Genomic DNA, 21,825 nt, shown 5'->3' with positions numbered 1-21,825 from the left:
GACTTTGGTTGTATGTCCTAAACCCCACAATTCTCCAATTTGATTGGGGATGGGGGTGTGATTGGGAGGGAAGGAGAGAAAAGTTACTGGCTTCCAATAGGATCTGTGGAGCCAGAAAAAAATTGATGGAGAAGGTTCACTTGACTTTAAGTTCCCAGATTACCCTGCTATGAGCAAAGTATTTTTAGTACAGGACTATTTTTCTTCAGTTTTCCTTCCTTGATTTATTTAAAGCTTGCTGATTTTGAGAAAATGGTATCACAAGTTGTAAATGATGTAAAAATGAGTAAATACAATCTCCTGCCCACACATAGACAACACAAGTCTTTTTTTTTAAACCCTTACCTTCCGTCTTGGAGTCAATACTGTGTATTAGCTCCAAGGAAGAAGAGTGGTAAGGGCTAGGCAATGGGGGTTAAGTGACTTGCCCAGGGTCACCCAGCTGGGTAGGGTCTGAGGTCAGATTTGAACCTAAGACCTCTCATCTCTAGGCCTGACTCTCAATCCACTGTGCTACCCATCTGCCCCCAGACAACACAAGTCTTATGTAGAACAGGAATGTAGAGTGAATTTTTTTTTCTCTATTCTTTCTTTGCAGCTGATGCTACTTACTCTGTGCCATACAACTCAACTGTAAGAAAAAGAAAGGGGGGAAAAAAGATCAACACCCAGCAGTCTAGGCCAAAAGAACAGAACTTATTCTTAACAGTCCTTTTTAGAAATTCTAGTCTCCTTCCCATTCCCCTGCAGTTTTCAAAGAGACATCAGCTCACCAGGACATTCCATTTCTTTTTCATTTTTACTTTGGAAAAATGGCTTTTAGACTTCTTTTTTCCTCAAAAAAAAAATGCTAGGTAGTAGGTACTTTTTTATGGTTCCTTCCACCCTCACTGTAGAGGTGATACGTTCATTATCTCAAAGTCTGAGACAGACTGAAAGCATGAAAACATCAGAGTCATCAGGGAAGCAAAGGTCCATTGATTCTTCCTGAGCTAGTAAAAATTCTCTTTTAGGCTTTTTGAGGGCCTCTTCCTGCAGCTCTCCTTTCAGTTGTGAGAAGGTAACATAGCCTGCATCCTTTTACTTTGACATCAATTACCTACCAAATGTAGGTGGGGGGTGGCTGGAGGAAGTCTTCCTAGACCGATTGAAACCAACCTGATGACTTCACCTAATTTCATAATGCTTGGTTATATGAAACTGGTGACCAATAATGGTTCTTTGGCATTTCATTGAATTAACCCTCCTCTTGCTCTCTGTCCTTGGTGTACATTGTGCTTGAGCTATATGTGATGTAAATGTTCGACGCAACATTTTTAATTTGTTACAAATGTGTTATTTAGACATGAATAGTATCTACCTTATGTGGGAGGGGGCTGTAGACTTAGAATCTGGGTGATATCTATTGGAGATCCTCAGGCTCTACCACATGGGATCATGTCCATCTAAATTGGGTGCCATATGCAAATTGGTATTAAGTAGATTGAACAATATCTTTGGAGTAACTGCCTGATTAATCCCATCAGTACATTTCAGAAGATGCCATAGGATCAAATAGATCAAATGGCAATATTGGCATTTTTTTATCACTTTTCATTTGTAACAGAGGAACAAGAGGCCAAGATTCACACCCTCCGCTTATAAGAGAATGAAAGGATCTGATTCTCTTCCAGACTTTTAAACATGTTCCTTCTAGGTAGGAATCTTTTCTCTAGCATTATCCTTTTAATTAAGCCTTTCTTTTCTCATCGGTAGGAGGCAGGGAGTTGTCAAGAATAAGAATTCTTATTAGGGCCTGGATTTCAGGGGATCTCTGAACTTGAATGGGGGAAGAACACCTTTAATTTTACTAGCCGCTAATTATAATTCAACATATCTTTCAGCTATAAATGTAGGCAGTAAAACATCCTGAAAAGGGATTCATAGCAACTAGCAAAGGGGACCATGCCACAAAAAAAAAAGGTTTAAGATCCTTGCCAGTGAATGTCCTGAAGGAGACCTTCATCTCCAAAATCTATGGGAATTGTCTACCACATTCTCTTTCCAGATGATCTCTCCAACCCTAATTTCTGGGTCACGATCCAATCCTGGTTTTTCTTTAAGCTCTCTGATTGATTTTTCCTAATGCCAATATATTCAGAAATGAGGAAGATTCCTATAGCTGGGGAACAGAATACAAGTGAACAATAAAAATGGTAGAGGTTCAAAATTCCAATGTCACAGAGTTAGAAATTATTTTGAGGGCTTTGTAAGATTATGAATTAAGAGCTGACAAACAATGTAGTTCCAGCATAACCCCTTCATCGTAAAGACAACAAAACTGAGGCCAAGAATTGAAGTGACTTGCCCCAGATTTTACAGCTACTAAATTAAAAGATTATGCCATTGTGAGATTATGGATCCAGGTCCTCTGACTCCAAATCCCATCTTCTTTCCTCTCACTAAACTATGTCCTCATTCAGGCCAACCCCACCTGCACCACAATTCCTGCTACAACATCCCTAGCAAATAGTCCTTTAGCCTTCACTTTAGGAATGGAGGAGCCACCATCTCCTGAGGCAGTCTATTTCACTTCAGGATAACTCAGTATTCAGAAGTTTTTTCCTTATATGAAATGGATGGGAGTGAGTTAATGTTTGGGGATAAATTGTACAGTATAATTGGAAATTTTTCCTTTTATAGACATGGTTGGTTTTTAACTCAAAAAGAATCCATCTCCCCAATTCCTTTTACCTTTTTTTTTGTCTCCCATCTTAACCTGAATAGCTCCTGAAAGATTAGAGCCAGATCCTACTGTATAGTAATTTTAGCCATGACTTTCTGCCCTTCGTCTCCAAGGAGGCCATTTGTAATTGTTGTAATTGAAGCCTCCTAAAGCTCTAAGTCTCTGGTGAGGCTAGTGAAGGAGTGGACATCATTCCCCAAGGGGTATTTATCAACCTCGCACAATTGCTTAATAATTTTATGTGGAATTTGCCATTTTGAGGAAATTAGAGCCAGGGTCACTTTCTTCTCCTTACCTAACTTCTCTCTGTCCCTTCATACACAGGTATATATTTATTTATTTATATATCTTCAGCAGTTCAGTAAAAGGAAAAATAATACTATGTGAAAATAATGCTTGAAAGACAGATGGAAGGGGAAAGCAAATGGATCAGTAGATAGTCAGGGCCAGAAATAGGAAGTCCTGGGTTCAAATGTGACTTCAGATACTGCTTAGCTGGTTAACCCTCACTCAGCAAGTCACTTGACCCCAGTTGCCTAGCCCTTACTATTCTTCTGCCTTAGAACCAATATTTTGAATTGATTCCAAAATGGAAGATAGGGTTAAAAAAAAAAAGATGGAGACATATTAGCAGTGCATGGGTAAAAAGCAGACATTAGGGTGCTGGGTGGAAGGAAACCTCGTCATCAATGCTGGCAGCTTTACTCTTTAGTTCAAACAAACTTATGGCAAAATAAATTCCCTGAAAGACTTGGTGCAAAACCCTGGAACACCTGTCAAGCAAAATATTTTTTCCTTAAAAATGGAGAAAAAAAAACATGTAGTTAGTCCCTTTTAGTAAAGCCTACAAAACTTGAATTTGGGGCTGAAGTGCCAAGTATCTTTGATAGCACATTTACACACCTATAAAAACAAAAATTTTGGTCAGAAATTCCAATAAATGATTCTGAGGAGGTATTAAACCCATACAGCTGCAAAAACACAAAATACACCCTCCAATAGGTTTTTTTAAGCAATTGCATCAGAGGGGAAGGCAAGTATACAAATTCTGGGTCGGATGACTTTTGAAATTTGGTATTTGGGATAAGTGGGTGTTCTGGGTTCTTTATTCCCCCCCCCTAAAATCTTTAAGATGCTTAGCCAAAATGAATACATATAAATATGTCTCAAGATTCTTGTTAGTAAAAAAGTTGTACATGCCCATGCTGGGTTTTGTCTCCCCATCCTCCAGTTCTCCTCTCCAGAATCTCTTCCCACACCAATAGCCTGTAAGCTCTTGGAGAATAAGGAGTTTCATTTTTGTCTTTGCAGCCTCAGTGCCTAGGAGAGTGTTTGGCACATAGATTGCCTCTTGATTGCTTGAAGAGTCAGTTGAGAAATAGAGTTGTAGAACTTCCCCTGAAAAGAACCTTTTTCCAGGTCATGAAATAAAAGACCATCTTCCTTGCTGCAACTAAAGAGATAAACTTATTCAACAATATATAAGAAGAAATTTACACAAAAATCATAGATCAAATCAAAATCTGGACTTTTAAAAAGAGCATCAGATCACCTCTCCTGTGCTTTATGTACAAAACTATGCTTCCTCCTGTATTTTTTTCCCTAAATTTTTTCTTTACCTATCAACTGATTGAAACTTGAAACATAACCAATGTTATTAAAGTTAATACGAATAAGGGAGAAAATGGAGGAAAAATGTGCTTTAAAGGAGATAAGATTTAGGAGATCCTGTTGAGTATTCCTTGAAATTTAAGTCAAATGATGGACTGAAAAGAGAATTGTTAGAAGAAAAGTTTTTCATACCATTGTCAATCTCCTTCCACTGTACAATGTGAGGTGGAGTTTTTTTTTTATTAAGCCTCTATTACACTTCACAGGTGTCATTTTGACACATTTTTAAGCTGGCTGGAAGTGCTTGTTTGTTCAGCTTTCCCCCTGGGCATGGTGAGAAGTAATTCCCCTGTAATTCCAGTTCTAGCTTAGTTGGGTCCATCTTTAACAGTTCTCATTTGGTTATTAATTCAGTGACTAACTGGGAGATGTTTGGATTTTGAAATGGGGCCACAAAAACTTCCCTCTCATCTCTGTCATGAAGTAAACCCATAAACAGCAACGTTGGAAGGAACAATAAAGATTTCAAACGATAGAAATAAATGAAAGGGTTCCTCCAGTCACCCAAATGTTAAATTACCTTAAAATGGAAAATAATAAAAATCACCCTAACTATGTAGTCATCTCTGGATAAAGTTACCTAGAAAGGTATCTTAGGATAAAGATTGCAATTTTTTTAAATCACAAAGTCAAGTACCTATAGAAAAAAAATCCCACTCTTTAAAGTTTTTTTAGTTAAGAAATGGTTTCAAGGAAACCAGACAAATATTTGAATATGAACATTCTCCTTCATGGTATTTGTAATCCAGGCCCAAGGACCAAATTTGCAAATTGCTTAGATTTGATCAGGCAGTTTGGAACTATGCCCAAAGGGCGATAAAAGAATGTCTACCCTTTGATCCAGCCATAGCACTGCTGGGTCTGTACCCCAAAGAGATAATGGACAAAAAGACTTGTACAAAAATATTCATAGCTGCGCTCTTTGTGGTGGCCAAAAATTGGAAAATGAGGGGATGCCCATCAATTGGGGAATGGCTGAACAAATTGTGGTATATGTTAGTGATAGAATATTATTGTGCAAAAAGGAATAATAAAGTGGAGGAATTCCATAGAGACTGGACCGACCTCCAGGAAGTGATGCAGAGCGAGAGGAGCAGAACCAGGAGAACATTGTACACAGAGACTGATACACTGTGGTATAATCAAACGTAATGGACTTCTCCATTAGTGGCGGTATAATGTCCCTGAACAATCTGCAGGGATCTAGGAGAAAAAACACTATCCATAAGCAGAGGACAAACTGTGGGAGTAGAAACACCGAGGAAAAGCAACTGCCTGACTACAGTGGCTGAGAGGACATGACAGAGGAGAGACTCTAAACGAACACTCTAATGCAAATATTAACAACATGGAAATGGGTTCGAATCAAGAACACATGTGATACCCAGTGGAATCACGCGTCAGCTACGGGGGGTGGGAGGGAGGAAAAGAAAATTATCTTTGTCTTTAATGAAAAATGCATAGAAATGATCAAATAAAATACTATAAAATTAAAAAAAAAAAGATTTGATCAGGCAGCCTTTATTATCAAACAAATCTAAAAGCAGAGCCAGAGGTAGGCTATGGAAGGGAGATCCCATTTCATTTTTCCCTGGTCTCATCAGTCAAATAAGCTATCCATTTCCCTATGTCTCCAATAGACCAGCATAGGTCTACCACTCCTCCCAGGAAAGAGAAGCATTATAATCCCACCCTCTATTTTTGTGATTTTATCTGTAAAGCTTCTGTGTTTATTTTATTTCTGAATTATAGCCATTAGTTGGGCATGATTTGTTTATTTATCATTACATACACATACAAACAACACAGGCCTTTACACACACTGTTTGAAGCAAGAACAATGTCTTAATTATCTTTTTTTTTAATTTCCTGAACTGCCTGACATAATTCTTCTTACACAATGAGCACTGAAATATTTGCAGAATGAATAGATTAGCGAATGGATGGATGTCCTTATGAACGGCACTAAGTACAACAGGCTAAGAAACTGCCAGATTCTGTTGTATTTAACAAAACTGAATTTAACATAGTTTAAAGCATCCTTCCTAGAAGGGAGACAATGAGTTGGGTTCTAAATCAAAGCAAACTAAAGCTAGAAGACACTCCATGAAAAGTCTAACAAGGCTTAAGTCTGGCAAAGTACAGAAATCAGTATCTGTTCCCATTGTACGAAAGTGACAGGGCTATGGGCAAGCAGAAAGGATGCTGTATTTGGGAGCATTTGAATCCCTGTTCTATTTCTTTCTAATGGAGTAACTTTAGGGGGACGAGTCATTTCATTTCTCAGATCATCAATTATCTTGGCCCTAAATCCTAGTATCTATCCCTAAATCCTGTGACTTGGGCTGCTCCCACCCGAAGAGTCATACATTAATGAAGTGATGCTATTGACAATGGTTTTCATTAAGTTCACAACTTTTAGTTCCATCATTTTATTGTTAAAAGGAATGGTGAAATTTAGCATTTATGTTTACCTACTGACAGTTAATGCATGGTATTAATTAATGGCTCACTGGATCCTTGCCAAGATTTACATTAAACTAGACAATGCTTATGCTGACACAGTACGATTTCTTCAATAAGCACAATTAACTTTTCACATTTTTTATGGAACCTTTCAACCAATGCAATGGAGAGGCGTTTCCTACCTGCGGCCTCCAACTGCCTTCACTGTCACAGACCTTTTGATGCTGCTAAAAAAACAAGCTACACTATACTCTGTGTTGCAACATTAGGCTCCAAACTCAATCAGAGAAGCCTGGCAGACTTAGCCAAAAATGAGCATTTAAAATTTTTGAAGGATTAAAAAACGTTCTCTCCTGTCTTCTCTGCTTTTCCTATTCTGCTATCACTTTTGCTGTGCTTTTTAGATTGCCAAAGGAATTTTCTCTTCTACAAACCTGACTCCAACTTTCCTTCCATTACCCTCACCCTCCAAAAAAAATCCTAAAAACCAAAACTTTGAAGAAACTTTTCTTCAGTGAAGGATGTAGAATATCCTTTCTAATTATTAATTGGGCTAGGAAATAAAAGACTAGCCTCCTTATCCACACTTAAAGAGATGAGCAAATATCCAATAATACATAAAAGGAATTTTACTCAAACTCATAAATTAAATGAAAGCCTGAATTTTAAAAAAGAGCATCACAATATCTAGGTGTTTAGAGCTGCTCCTCTGATAGTTTCAAGAAAGGGGTCACAAATGGGGTGGCATTTGAACTGAGCCTTTTAGACATGGCAGATGAAAATATGGGAGGGAGAGAATACCAGGCACAGAAAATAGGCTAATGATTCATGATGAAAAATACTATCGACAGTCAGAGGAGGAACTGTTGGAATCTGAGTATAGATCAAAGTATTCTATTTTTCACTTTGTTTCCTTTGTGATTTTTTTCTTGAATGTGAGATATGTCTTCTTTCATGGCATAAAGAATATGGAAATGTGTATTTTGTGACAGCATTGGTATAACTTAAATCAAGCCACTGGCCTTTTTTCAGGAGAGGGGAAAGAGGGAAGGAGAGAAAGAATATAAACAGCAAAATGACAGACAACAATTGTTAAAAATTGTTTCTAAATATAATTGGAAAAAAATTTGTAAAGATGTTTTATTTTATCAATAACATATAATAACAATTTTCCACCTAAGTTTTCTGATGTTACATGATTTCAAATTATCTCCACCCCTCCCCTACCTCCTCCTTCCTAGAGATGGTAAGCAATTTGATCTAAGTTATACTCATATCATCATGCAAAACCTATTTCCATACTGTTCATTTTTGTAAGAGGATTATCATATAAAACTAAACCCCCCAAATAAAAACCCAAATAAACTAAAGTGAAAAATCACATGCTTTGATCTGTATTCCAACTCCTACAGTTCTTTCTCTGGAGGTGGATGGTATTCTTTGTCATAAATCCCTCAGAATTGTCATGGATCACTCTATGGTGGAGGGCAGTTGTCCTTCACGGTCAATCATTCTGCAATATTGCTGTTACTATGTACAGTGTTCTCCTGGTTCTGCTTATTTCACTCTGCATCAGTTCATGTAGAAAAAAAAATTTTAAGTTAAAAAAAATGAAAAATAAGCCAGGGATGAGAAAGAAACGCGGCAACCCTCCTTGGCTTTGAGATTTCCTTGCTATTACAAGGGCTCAAGGATAGTTCCAAATTAGGGAAGTAAACTTGCTACTAATATTGCTGTAGCCTAGCAACATTCAAGCCTAGCAAATCAAGTGCTATAATTCTGGGTAACATCCATCTTGTATACATATAGTACAGTGTTGTAATGGATGGACCAGCCTCTATGACAAGAAGACCCATAGTCAGATCTTGCCCTTGGCATTTTGTGTCTCTGTTACCATAGGCAAATCATACACAACATCTTCAAGCTCCAAAATAACTCTCTAAGACTAGAAATTGCAGTTTGCTTATCTCCAATGGGATTATAGCACGAATTGAATAAATGCTTGTTGCCTGAGAAGAAAAAAAAGGCAGCACAAAGCAACTAACCAACCCATCAGATAAGACTGACAATATAAGCAATCTTCCATACCCACAGTTTCTCACCTCTGAAGATAAGAGAATATGGTTCATTGATTTCTCATCATTTCTTTTTCCTTTTTTTTTTGAACCCTTACCTTGCACCTTAGAATAAATTCTGAGTATTAGTTCTAAGGCAGAAGAGTGGTAATAGCTAGGCAATTTAGTCAAGTGACTTGCTCAGGGTTTGCACAGCTAAGAAGGGTCTGAGGCCAAATTCAAACCCAGGACCCCCCCACCTCCATGCCTGGTTCTCTATCGGTCATACTACCTAGTTGCCCCTTCATCTTTTCTGTGGGACTAAGCTTGGTCATTACATTAAATTTTACCCCTCTGGATGCTCAGGAAGATAAGGAGAAGACATAAAAGAGACAACTGGAGTGGGAGGAAAAGAGATTGGAGAATGTGTGAAGTCTCTGAAGACACAGGAGGAGAAAAGTCAAATAGGAGACAGAAATCAACAGTGTCAAAAGCTGTGCTGAGGTCAAGGAGGATGAGGCCCCTGGATTTATTTGGTGACTAGGGAGTCCTTTTCAGGAGCAGTTTTAGGGGGATGCTGAAAGACAAAGTTGATGATGAAGAAAAAGTATTGTTCTTTCCAGAAGTTCAGCATTAAAAGGGGAAGAAAAAGAAAGATTGTAACTAGATGGGGTAAAAGGGCCAATGAACATCTTTTTTCCCCTTTCTTTCCTTTTTTGAAAATGGGGAGACCTGAGCATATCTGTAAGCAGATTGGAATGAGATAATATAGGGTCACAGAATATGAGGAGATTGTTGCTGGATCAAAGTCCTAAAGGAAAAAATTAAGAACATGATTGGGGGCTCAGGGTCATCAAAGCCCGGGTATACCTCTTCATCATTAATTGGGAGTATAAATAAAGGAAGTGAATTCTTTCCTTCAATAAATAATTTCAACCTCTTATGACACAAAACTTTTTAGCTACTCATGAGAAACAGAAATATAATTTAATTCCATCATTTACCCTCTAACAGAGGTGCTAAAAACAAACCAATAAGTAGACAGCAGAAATAAGTGGCCTGGAAAACTCACCAATTCTAAAAACTTTTGTCTAATAATTGAGGCCAGATTTTTCCTTGAGTAAGACGTGCTGACAGACCTATCAACGGGGTGTTTATATGATCAATCAATCATTAACATTGGATCTCATATTTAGAACTGAAGGGACCTTAGAGGTCATCCCAATCCCCTCTCCTTCCAGATGAGGAAATTAAACTGAGAAAGGTTAAGTCTGAGGCTACCTAGGGAATAAGTGACAGACCTTGGATTTGAATGCAGATCTTCTGACCCCAAATCCAGCATTCTTTCACTGCACCATTCCTGCCTGCCTTCGGTTTATTAAGCACCAACTATATATATATATATATATATATATATATATATATATATATTATATATATATATATATAGTGCATTGTGTTTGATGCCAAGGATACAAAGACAAAAAGAAATTAAAATAGTTCTTGCCCATCAGGATGCTTATATTCCACCAAAGACAAAACATGTATTCAATTATAATAGGTATGCTATTTATAATAGACATAAAGGATTATCTTCCTCTCTCTCAAAATATATATGTGTTTGTATACATACATAAATATATATAGTAAATACATAGTAATGAGGAGAAAGTTTGCAGTTATTCTAAATCCAGCCTTTCTGATGGCATATTTTGTGGTACATTTCTGGTCAGTTCTAAACATTCCCAGATATCCAGAGCCAGCAAGCAACATCTCCATAGCCTACAGCTACATATAATACCATTTAGCCAGAACTTATATCCCCTTTAGTTTCTATTATCAGTTCCATTCTTTAAAAAAAAAAACTAACACTCTTACCTTCTGTCTTAGATACAAATATTATTCCAAGGCAAAAAAGGTGGTAAGGGCTAGGAAATGGGGGAAGTGACTTTCCCACTAACACACAGCTAGGAAGCGTCTAAGGCCAGATTTGAACCATAGACCTCTTGGTTCCAGACCTGGCTCTTTATCCACTGAGCCAGCTAGTTGCCCTTCTCAGTTCCATTCTGACAGTTTGTGCATTCTCTGAGATCAGCTAAAAATTGGACCAAAGGATCATTAAAAATGGATATTTTTTTTAAAAATGAGTTAAATATATTTTTTAATCTTTAAAAAGAAAGGTAATTTCCTAGAGAAGGTCAAGAAATCATGCCCAAGATTATGCCTTTTCTAGGAACAAAACCAGTCTAAGTTCTGGTATTCTCAGCTTCTGGAAATCAGACAAGATTCATCTTACCACCCAAAGTGTCTCAGATTCTTCATTTCCAGGGCTAAATTCATCTTCCTAGAGATATAGCTCCATAGGCTTAAAGATAAGAGTGGCCAAGAATGTTAATTTCCAGAGCTGATCAGCTTTTTCTGAAATACCAATTTAGATCTGGGCATCACAATATAGAAAGAATATAACTCATATGCATTGTGAACTACAAACACTGCCAAGTGAATGTGTGTGTGTGTGTGTGTGTGTGTGTGTGTGTGTGTGTGTGTGTGTTGGCCAGGGGGGGGAAAGAAGACTTAGAGGGGATATCACTCAATACTTTAACATCCACATTGTGAAGACAAGAGAATAGCATTTTTCTACTTAGCCCCAGAGGTTCACTAGGAGCAATGGATAAAAAAAATTAGAGCAAAGATGATTTCCATTTGATATAGGGGGAAATTTCCTAGCATTTTTGTTGTCATTCACTTGTTTCAGTCATGTCTGACTCTTCATGACCCCATTTGTAGTTTTCTTGGCAAAGATACTGGGGTGATTTGCCATATCCATCTCCAGCTTATTTTTAAAATGAAGAAACCAAGGCAAACAGGATTAGGTGACTTGTCCAGGGTCACACAGCTAGTGTCTGAGGCAGATTTGAACTCAGAAAGATGGGTCTTGATTCCAGACCCAGCACTTAGTCTATAGCACCATCTCTTTGCATTTAAACCAAACCAAAAGGGTGATGACTTGCCTGGGAGGTAGGGAGTTCCCTATTCATTGAGGCTTTCAAAGACCACTCATCAAGAAAGTTTTAGCAAAAATTTTACTAGATGATGTTGGGAATCTCTTCCAATGCCAACATTCTATCATTTTTGGACAACAGAGCACAGTGCAAATTGGAAAACGGGACCATGAACACTGGAGACAATCAATCCAGATAATTCAAGCTGGTGTCTACACAGCTTATCCTCATTGGGGCAACTACCTTCCAGGGTTGTTATGTAAAATAGATACCCATCCAGATGGATCAGTCTTGGGGTGCTAATCTAGATGGTGTTACCATTCGAATTCTCACTCTCTCGAATGCCTGACTCGAGGTACAGGAGATGCCCTTTGCCTTTCAGCATCAGAGTGTGAACTATTCCCACGTCAAAGGAAGTCTTCTAAAGCAACCGTTCTCTAATGGTAATAGCAGGTGCCTGGGAATCAGGATGCCAGGGTCTTCTTCCTGGCTCTCTTCGTATCTGTCTATCTCAATTCTGCCACTGACTCACTGGAAGCTTGGGTCTTTTCTCTCTGCTCCAACTTACCCACCTATAAAAAGTGGATAATAATACATACTGCACCTGCCTCCAAGGGCTATTACAACACCAATTTAATTAATTAAGCGCTTAGAGATCCTTGGATGAAAGGCTCTCACTAAATGTAAAGTATTATTAAAAAAGCTAAAAAAATTTTTTTCTAAACCTATGATTTCATCGTTGGATTCTTCTATTACATAAATAATACAGCAATTAACACCTGTATGAGTGAAGTATGGCCTTGTGGCTCAGGCCAGGACTACCATCACAGTATTATACTCCACTACTCTACCACGTTTGTTATTTGGCCTTAGGCAAGTTACTTAATCACCTTATGGTTCAACTTCTTCATCTGTAAAATGGGCATAATCATGCACACTTACCTCACTTGTGCCATGTGAAGTCGTTAATTAATGATTATAAAGCACTGGAAAATATAAAGTGCTATATAAGTGCTAATTATTATAAATCCCTAAAAGCACCACAGTTCAAATTTTTAATTATCTATATATTTTATTGAAAATACACAAAGTAAATAATAAAGTTAACCTATATGTCAAAAGTTATTGACTGCCTGTACTGTCTTGTTCATCTCACTGCCTGCACTACAGAGGTAATTTTCTCAACTATAGACATAATTTAATTTCAATAAAAGAAGCTTAACCAATATGATGGTACCCAGCCTTTGGTTCACTGTGTTATAAATATGATTTCCTACACAGAAGAAAGTTCAGAGAGAAAAAGAAGCAAGCAAGACAGCTTTGAAAGTAGCATGTTGAATTTATTATTTACTTTTTTTTTAAATCTAGCGGTACAAAAGAGAGACTCATGGTTTCACATGGAATCTTCTTTTCCTATTCTACTTTGTATATGGAAATGGCCTCTTTTTCATATTCATTAGATTCTGATTAAAAAAAAAAAGAAAAATATATGATTTCCCTCTCTTGCCTTTACCTCCTCCTTTAGCAATCACAAGTCAGTTACCAAAACAAGATGGTCTGTTCTGAAATTTACCCAGTGTATACTGGAGCCTGCTCAGACCTGCTCAAGAGAGCCAATTGTTAAATTTTTCATTAAAAAAAAAAAACCAAAACCTTGCTTACCGTCTTAGTAACAACTCTAAGACAGAAAGGCAAGGGCTAGGCAAATGGGGTTAAGGACCCTGCCCAGGATCACACAGCTAGGAAATGTGTGAGGTCACATTTGAACCCAGATCCTCCCAAGTCTAGGTCTGATGCTCTAGCCACTGAACCACTTGCCTGCTCCTAATTGTTAAATTTTATACCTTGGAAATTAGGTCTCAGTTTATTGTTTTATTGATTGTCAATACTCAATAAAGTGATGAGGAAAATGTTAAAAATGTAGATTGATCTTAAAAGTGTGTCCTGCATACTTTTCCCCCCCAGAACTGGTTGTTAAATATTTACCAGAACATCCCTGACTATACCCCCAAATACAGAGTCTGAGTATCAAATCAGCATAAATGATGTGAAATATTTGTGCTCCCTTCTGAAGGACATGGAGGGAAAAGGTCTGTTCTTTAGTTATTACACAATGAACTTCAGATAAACAGCAAGTGACAACAAAGGATCAAAACACCTTCATGCTAGGGATGTGCCAAGGATTGTATCTCTGTAGATAACAAGAGGTGATGTCTCTGTTAGATTTGTTGAACACAATCAGGAAGAACTGAGTTTGGATCTACCTGGAGATACCTATAAACTGGGTGACCTTGAGTAAGTCATTTTGCCTCCTGAAGAAAGAGTAGGATTACAACTGGCAGAAAAATAGGAGCTTGGGTCCCCATATAGAGTTAAACTTTCAAAGTGAGAAATTATAGAGGCTGCTAAAAAGAACAAACGCAGAAAGAGAATACTTGGTTTAGGAGAAAATGTGGATGCTTCATGTTAAAAAACAAACAGCCCAGATGACAAAATTGTTTAATACATTTTCTAGAGTTCTAAAAAGAACATTAGACTTTGAGTCAGAAGGCCTGGGTCCAAGTCCTAGATCCATTATGTTACCAGGAGTCATTTGACTATGGGAAAATTCTTAGCATCTCTGAACCTCAGTTTATTCATCTGTAAAACTGAGGTAATGGTGTTTGTACTACCTACCTCAGAGGGTTGTTTTGAGGGATGTACCTTGCCAACTACTAAGCACTATATAAATGGGAGTTGTTGTTCCCTTTATAGTTATATAAATTTCTAAATGATGCTGAACTACCTTTCCCAAATCCACCACATCCACATAAGCCATCCTTGGCAGGGCTGCTTCATTTGAGGCTGTAAATGCCTGCTGGGGTGTTCAGTACAGATGGCAGTGGGTAAAATGAACATGTCTTCATTTAGCAGCAAACCTGCCCTGTTCTGCTTGGGAAAGTTTGGCCCTCCTGATTCTTTTTGTTTTATACCAGACTCCCTTTTGCCCAGGCTCTCTGTCCTGCCACTCAATTGTTTCAGCAGAAAGGAGAAAGGCAAGGTGTGGGATTGGATTGGCCCCAGGACAAAGTTTGCTAGAGCCACGTTATTGCTATACCTTGAAATTCCATCAGGTATCCAATTGGCTCAGAGCCACTGGCACCTACTGAAAGGAAAGCAAAGAGTTAATGGAACAGGGACATAAGCACCATTAGGTGAGGGAGATAATTTTCCTAAGTAAATGATTTTCTCTCTGCAAACACATTTTGGGATGGGGCGGGGGAGAGGAGAGGGCGTGAAGATGAAAGTCAGTAAACTTCTTCCTGAATTCTTTTAAAGCTCAGTTACAATGTATATGAAACAATTTAAGGTTTTCAGTAGTGCCTATAAATCTGTTCCCCTTATGCTAATCACTTACAATAAAATTAGATCAAGAGCTAAGTCTATAAGCTCAAGATAAGTACTAACATGCCTGGTAGGCACAAGTTCAGAGTTCTCAGATATTAGAGGATAGATAGATAGATAGATAGATAGATAGATAGATAGATAGATAGATAGATAGATGAAAGGAGAGAGGGAGAGAAGATGATGAACATATAGATACATGGATAGATGAATACTGGTTATACAAAGCTATTTTGTAGCACAAAGGAATGGATCTTGAGAGGAAGTGATTATCCATGGTGCTAGCAAAACAAGAGAGAGTAAATAGTTTGTCATCACAGACATTTCCTAAGAGAAAACAGTTTACAGGCAGTATATGCAATGTTTGCAGCCTACATGATTCATCCAGTATTGTTTGGCTTCTCCAGCATACACATACATACATACCTCTAAACACCTTTGAATTAGAATCACAGCAGTGAGTGAACATTGAACACGTATGAACTGGAACCCAAATGAACCAGCTTTCCATATTTTCTGGGAGGTAAATTGCCCCCAGTGTTTTTTTCACTCCATTAGGCTGTAGCAGGTAAACAGATAAATCTTGAGCCTCTTCCCCACCCCCCTCCTCTCACCCCCATCTATTTCCAGAAAGTCAGAAGGAAGAAACCTGCTCTTCTAGCTGTTTGGCTCTCTTCCTCAGCCTCTGCCATGTCACTAAGGATTCTCACTGAGGTCTGGAAAACTGGCCACTTCCTGCTGCCTAGGTAATCATTCTGGGTGAGCCAAACCTGCATTAAGGACAGCACAACTAAGGATCCTACTGAATCATAAGGCTGTGAAGCATAGATCTAGAAGAAATCTCAGCACCATTTCCCTGGACTCCAGACAGGTCTGCACCTAAGCACATGGATGCTTAGTCTAATTCTATAGTGTCTTCCTCCATTTATATTTCAGTCTAGAATAAGTCCAAGGAAGTTCTTGAAAGGGAGTGAATTCATTGGTAGAGGGAACTTCCAAGTGAAGAACTATCAATACAAGTCAGCACCTCTCCAGGAATTAGGCTATATAGAAAGTTGCCTGGTTCATTGGGAGATTCAAGTGACTTTCCCAGGGTTACACAGCCACAGTAGTCCAAAGCACAATTTGAACACAGATCTTCCTGGTTCCAGAGTCAGCTCTCTATTGACACTGTCATATTGCCTGTAAATCTTAAATCCTTTCTACAACATTTTAAGCCTGTGTGCTCCTGTTCTGTCTTCACTCCCCTCCCTAAGACTAAGTCTCTGACAATCCTGCTATAGTCATCTATTTGGATGGCTATGTGTTTGGATGATAGAAACCAATTCTTTTGGCTTAAGCCATTGGGCATTTGTGAGATGGGGAGATATGTGCACTAAATAGTATTGATCCTATCCAAGCCATTCTCACACAGGTATAACACACAGGATCAAAGCTTCTACAGATGCCTGTTGGGAATTTGGCCCTAAAACACTGGTTTTTTTTGGAAGTTAGACATGGGCTTCTTTTCTCTGGGTGGCATTTTAAGAACAATCTGTGTGGCTTTCAGAAAGATGCTAAAAGACATGATGGATGATTCTCTGTGTGTATGTAGATTTAGTGAGATTATCAACACTAATGAGTTAATAACTGACCTTTTGCAGGTGTTCTAATTGTTCATTTCTCGCACAGGAGCAATGGAATCAAGGCCTTATAAAAAATTCTAAAGGGAATAATTAATCAAATGAATTTACAAAGTTATAATGATCATGTTTGAGCATCATAGTAAGCCTGCAGTTAACTATAGGTATTATTACTTCAAAATTACTCAAACAGAGACAATTTCACCAGATATTTTCAAATATTTCACAGGCAAACATTATAATCCCTTAAGATGAAATTTATAAGGCTTATATAACCCACCTAAAATCATTCCGTTTCTGAGGGAATGGAATCCAGAAATTTATATCAGATTGCTTGCCATCTGGAGGGGGGGGGTAATAGAGGGAGAAAATTTGAAACTCAAAAAAAATTTTAGATAAATATTGTGTTCAACTTTTCATGATCCCATTTCAGATTTTCTTGGCAAAGATACTGGAATGGTTTGCCATTTCCTGCTTCAGTTCATTTTACAAATAAGAAAACTGAGGCCAACAGTTAAGTGACATGCCCAGGGTCACACAACAGGAGGTATCAGAGATCAAATTTGAACTCAGGTCTTCCTTACTCAAGGCACTGTGCTCCTAGCTGCCTATTAGTTAGCAAATAAACATTTATCAAGTGATCACTATGTACTAGCCAGTATGTTCTTGGGATACAAAGCCCTCAAGAAACTTGCATTCTAATGAGGGAAACTACATTCAAATAGCTATGTAGATACAAGATATATATTCGAAGATAATCTCCAAAGGGCAACTAGATAGCAGAGTGGATAGAACAACAGGCCTGGAGTGAGGTAGACTCATCTTTCTGAGTTCAAATCTGGTCTTAGATACTGTGTAAGTCCTTTAACTCAGTTGGCTTCGATTTTCTCATTAGTAAAAATGAGCTGGAGAAGGAAACAGCAAACCATTCATGGCAAACCACTCCAGTATCTTTGCCAAGAAAACAAGTGAAAAACAACAATCTCAGAAGGAAGTTACTAAAAGATACAGGAGGATTGGGACAGGCTTTTGAGCTGAGTCTAGGTGGAACCAGGGAAAGAAGGAGACAAAGGCAAGGTGAAAAAGGAGAGTATCTGAAGCATCCTGTGTGAGGAGCTGAGCTTCAGATAGGCCAGTGTAGTGTAGCTGGATCATAGAGTCTGGGTAAGATAGGAAGACCACAGATGCTGAAGGGCTTGAGATGTCCAAGAAGATTCTGTATGTGTGATCCAGTGGAGGCAATAGGTAGTTCCTATGGGGTGTTGGATGTGTTGTTGTTTTTTGTTGTTGTTGTTTTTGATGGGGGAGACAGAATAAGGGAAGTGACATGATCAGACTTGTACTTTGAGGAAAATCACTTTGACAGTTGGCTTTGGAAGTTAGATTGGAGTAAAATGAGAGTCAAGGAGACCAGTTTAAAGGCCATTCCAAGAGTCCAGATGAATAGGGGATACATGGAGTAAGAGTAAGGAGTTGAGTATGACACTGAGGTTACAGGATTGGTATTCTTTAACAGAAAAGTTGAGAGGAGGAGGGGGTTCTGGGTAAGGGTGGGCTGAAACCAGCTTGAATTGGCTTGAAAGAACCTATTGTTTAATTTTTTCTTTTTTAAATGCTTTCTTTCTTTCCTAGAATCAGTACTAAGTTTAGGTTCCAAAACAGAAGAGTGGTAAGGGCTAGGAAATGAGGGTTAATTGACTTTTCCAAGGTCATATTGCTGGGAAGTGTCTGAAGCCAAATTTGAGACCCGGACCTCCCATCTCCAGGTTCAGCTAGCTGTCTATCCACTGAGCTATCTAGCTGCCCTTATTGTTTAATTTCCAGGGTGAGGATTTACAACTCAGAAACGGCTAAAGCATAATTCAGGAGTTGACATGTTGTTTTTTGATTATTTAGACTTAAGAAAGTGATAGAGAAAATGTTACTATGGCAGGTTAAACTTAAAATTGTGTCTAGGATACATTTTTCTCCTGGAAAGCCAGTTATTAAACATTTACCAGCACATATCTGAGGGGTTGGGGATAGGGGGAGATAATGAGGCAAATTAAGTTTGAGATGCCTTCAGGACAATTTGTGATGCTCAAAATGCTTTTGACAAAATGAGATTGGAAGCCAGGAGAAAGATAAGGGCTGGATATGCAATTCTGTGAATTGTCTTTAGAGATGAGAATTTATTGACATGATCATTAAACTCATGGGAGCTGATCATTAAGCAAAATAAATACAATGATGGGATGGGGTAGGGAAGGTATAATTTACTTTTTACAGGGAAGAGGGAGAACCAGAAAGACCTCATGTAGTAGGTGGTGTCTGACCCTTGAAGGAAAATGGGGATTCTAGGATGTAGAAGTGAGAAGGAAGTCCATTCAGGCAAGGGAAACTGACTCTGCAAAGACAAGAATTCAGAAGAATAACTAATTTGTGAGGAATAGCAAGAAAGTCAATCTGACTGGATCATAGAGTGTTTAAAGAGTCAGTGTAATAAGAATGGAAAGAGATACTTGACCCAGATTGTAAAGCAGTTTAGATGCCAGACTGAAGAAAATGGTCAGTAAGTACCTCTCCTTTCTTTTTCAAAAAATTTAAATTTATTTATTTGTTACATTAAAATACCGAGGTAACTCCCTCTTTCTCTTCCCTGCCCCATTAGAGAAGGCATCATTGGATAAAAAGATATAGATTAAAAAAAGATATCATGCTTATTTCTCTTTATTCATTCTTTCTCTGGAAATTGAAGGGATGCCCATCAATTGCTGAGACACTGAAGGTGTCTGCATTGGTTTCCACTCCTCCAAAACTGGTGATAGAGAAAGCATGCTTCCCCTCTGAAAGCATGAGTCTTTTGGAGATATTCACTTCCCAATTACTAGACTTGGGGAGTGGTGAGAAGTAAAAGGCACATAGCAGAAGGACAGTGTATTGATTTAGAAATATATTGAAATTGTAATGATTAAATAACTATAGATATATTATGTGTATTTGTGTAAATAATTAAGCATTGCACTGTTTCGATGCCATAATTTGTCTGGATCTATTAGCATTGTAAGTCATTGAACACTAAGACCACAGTTAACTTCACTTTCTCAATTTCAAACTGGGTAGAGACCATCTAGTTGAGATAGATAAATAATATTTTAAAAGTCACCATAATTTGAAATCAAATATCTGAAGATCAAACACTATCTACAAAGCCAAATTATTGCCATGATAGCTAATTTTTTGTAGGCCACCTCTCCCCCTCAAGCCACTGTTATTTCATAAAGAAAAAAAAAGATGTTATATTCTTAGAAGTTGAATGACTTCCAACTTGAAAAGGAATATGAGCAGGGCTAATTTAGAAGCAAAATTTGGGGATGTCCTATTTCTATGGAGGCTGCTAAAAGACAGGGAATGTCATTCTTTCTTAAATGGGAAAAGAGAAAAAGTCACCTGATCACCACATGCTTCTCTGCATGGCAATGACTCAGAGAGCCCTACCTCTGTTTCACCCACCCATGAATGCAAGTCATGAATTTGATTCCCAAAAGCAATTACATCCTGGGCAGTGATAGCGATGCAGAACAATTTATGTGGCGTTTGAATCTATTTTGAACTAAAATTGATTAGCTTTTTTTTTAATGGAAGGCAAGCTACTCAAATAACCAAGGCAGCTGTAGCACCCTAAGTATACTGATAGCCCCAAACTGCCTCTAACTTCGATGGTGATCCCAATCAAATAAAGCCTGGAAAGTGAGTTAATTGTCAATAGGACTAAAAGAAGAGTTAAAAGGTTCAATCCAAAAAAACTACATTAAAAAAACAAAAGACATACTCAGAAAGGAATTGCTATCTACCTTCACATGCCCTATCTTTTTGATCAAGGATCCAAGAATGATTTTTCTCTTTCTTTTTCTAATTTAGCTTCAGTGTCTCATCAAGTTCACCTGAAAAGAAAAAATCCGTTACAGAAAAGGAAAAGATTTTTGCAGCCTTTTAAAAACACAAAAGGGGATTTCAGGGTAGTATCTCTTTCTATTTCTCTCCAGACCTATGAGGCTTGCTAGGGACCTAGCATTTGAGAAGAATAAGTTTAGGAACATTTGTACTCAACTAATATTTCATGAGTATTCAAAATCTGCATCTGGGCATCATTTATTTAACAACTGCCTGCAAAGTCAACTAGATATTCTAATTCCTATACATTTGTTTTTGCTTTACTCAAAAACATGCATTTTTGTCTTCATCTAAATTAATCCAAATCTAATACTTGACTTCAGAAGACAAATTGTGGGGGCAGCTAGATGATTCCATGGATAGAGGGCCAGGCTCAGAGACAGGCGAGGACCTGAGTTCAAATTTGACCTCAGACATTTCCTAGCTGTGTGACTGGGGAAAGTCACTTAACCACCATTGCTTACCCCTTCTTGCTCTTCTGCCTCAAAATTAATACATAGTATTGATTGTAAGATAAAAGGTAAAGGTTAAGAAAAAAAGAAGATAAATTGCTCAGAGGATGGATAGACATGGCTGAACCAACTATCCTATCCTGGTTCAGGGTTTTAGTAAATACAAGCTCAATATGACCCAACAGAATGGCCTCAGTTTCCATTAAAGCAAAAAAAAAAAGTTAATACTCTCCTGGAGTGCATTGAGAATCATAGTCCAGGATGAAGGAATTAAGAGTGCCTCTATATTCTGGCCTGGCCAAGCTATATCTTGAGTACTGTTTTCATTTCTGGGCATTACAGTCTAGGAAAGTCACAAAGGACCTCAAGCTTGTCCATAAGAGGGTGACCAGGATGATTAGAAGGCTGTAATGAATTGAAGGTTCTCATTTGAAGAAACTGGAAATATTTAGCGTAGTTCTGCTCTTGGCTCTCCAGACCTTTCTACCTTTGTACCAGCTGCCTTCTCCACTTGGA

Source organism: Monodelphis domestica, chromosome 5, assembly GCF_027887165.1.
Source record: "Monodelphis domestica isolate mMonDom1 chromosome 5, mMonDom1.pri, whole genome shotgun sequence".
Lineage (NCBI taxonomy): Eukaryota > Metazoa > Chordata > Mammalia > Didelphimorphia > Didelphidae > Monodelphis > Monodelphis domestica.
The sequence above is the reverse complement of the archived record's forward strand: the minus strand, read 5'-3'. Positions refer to the sequence as shown.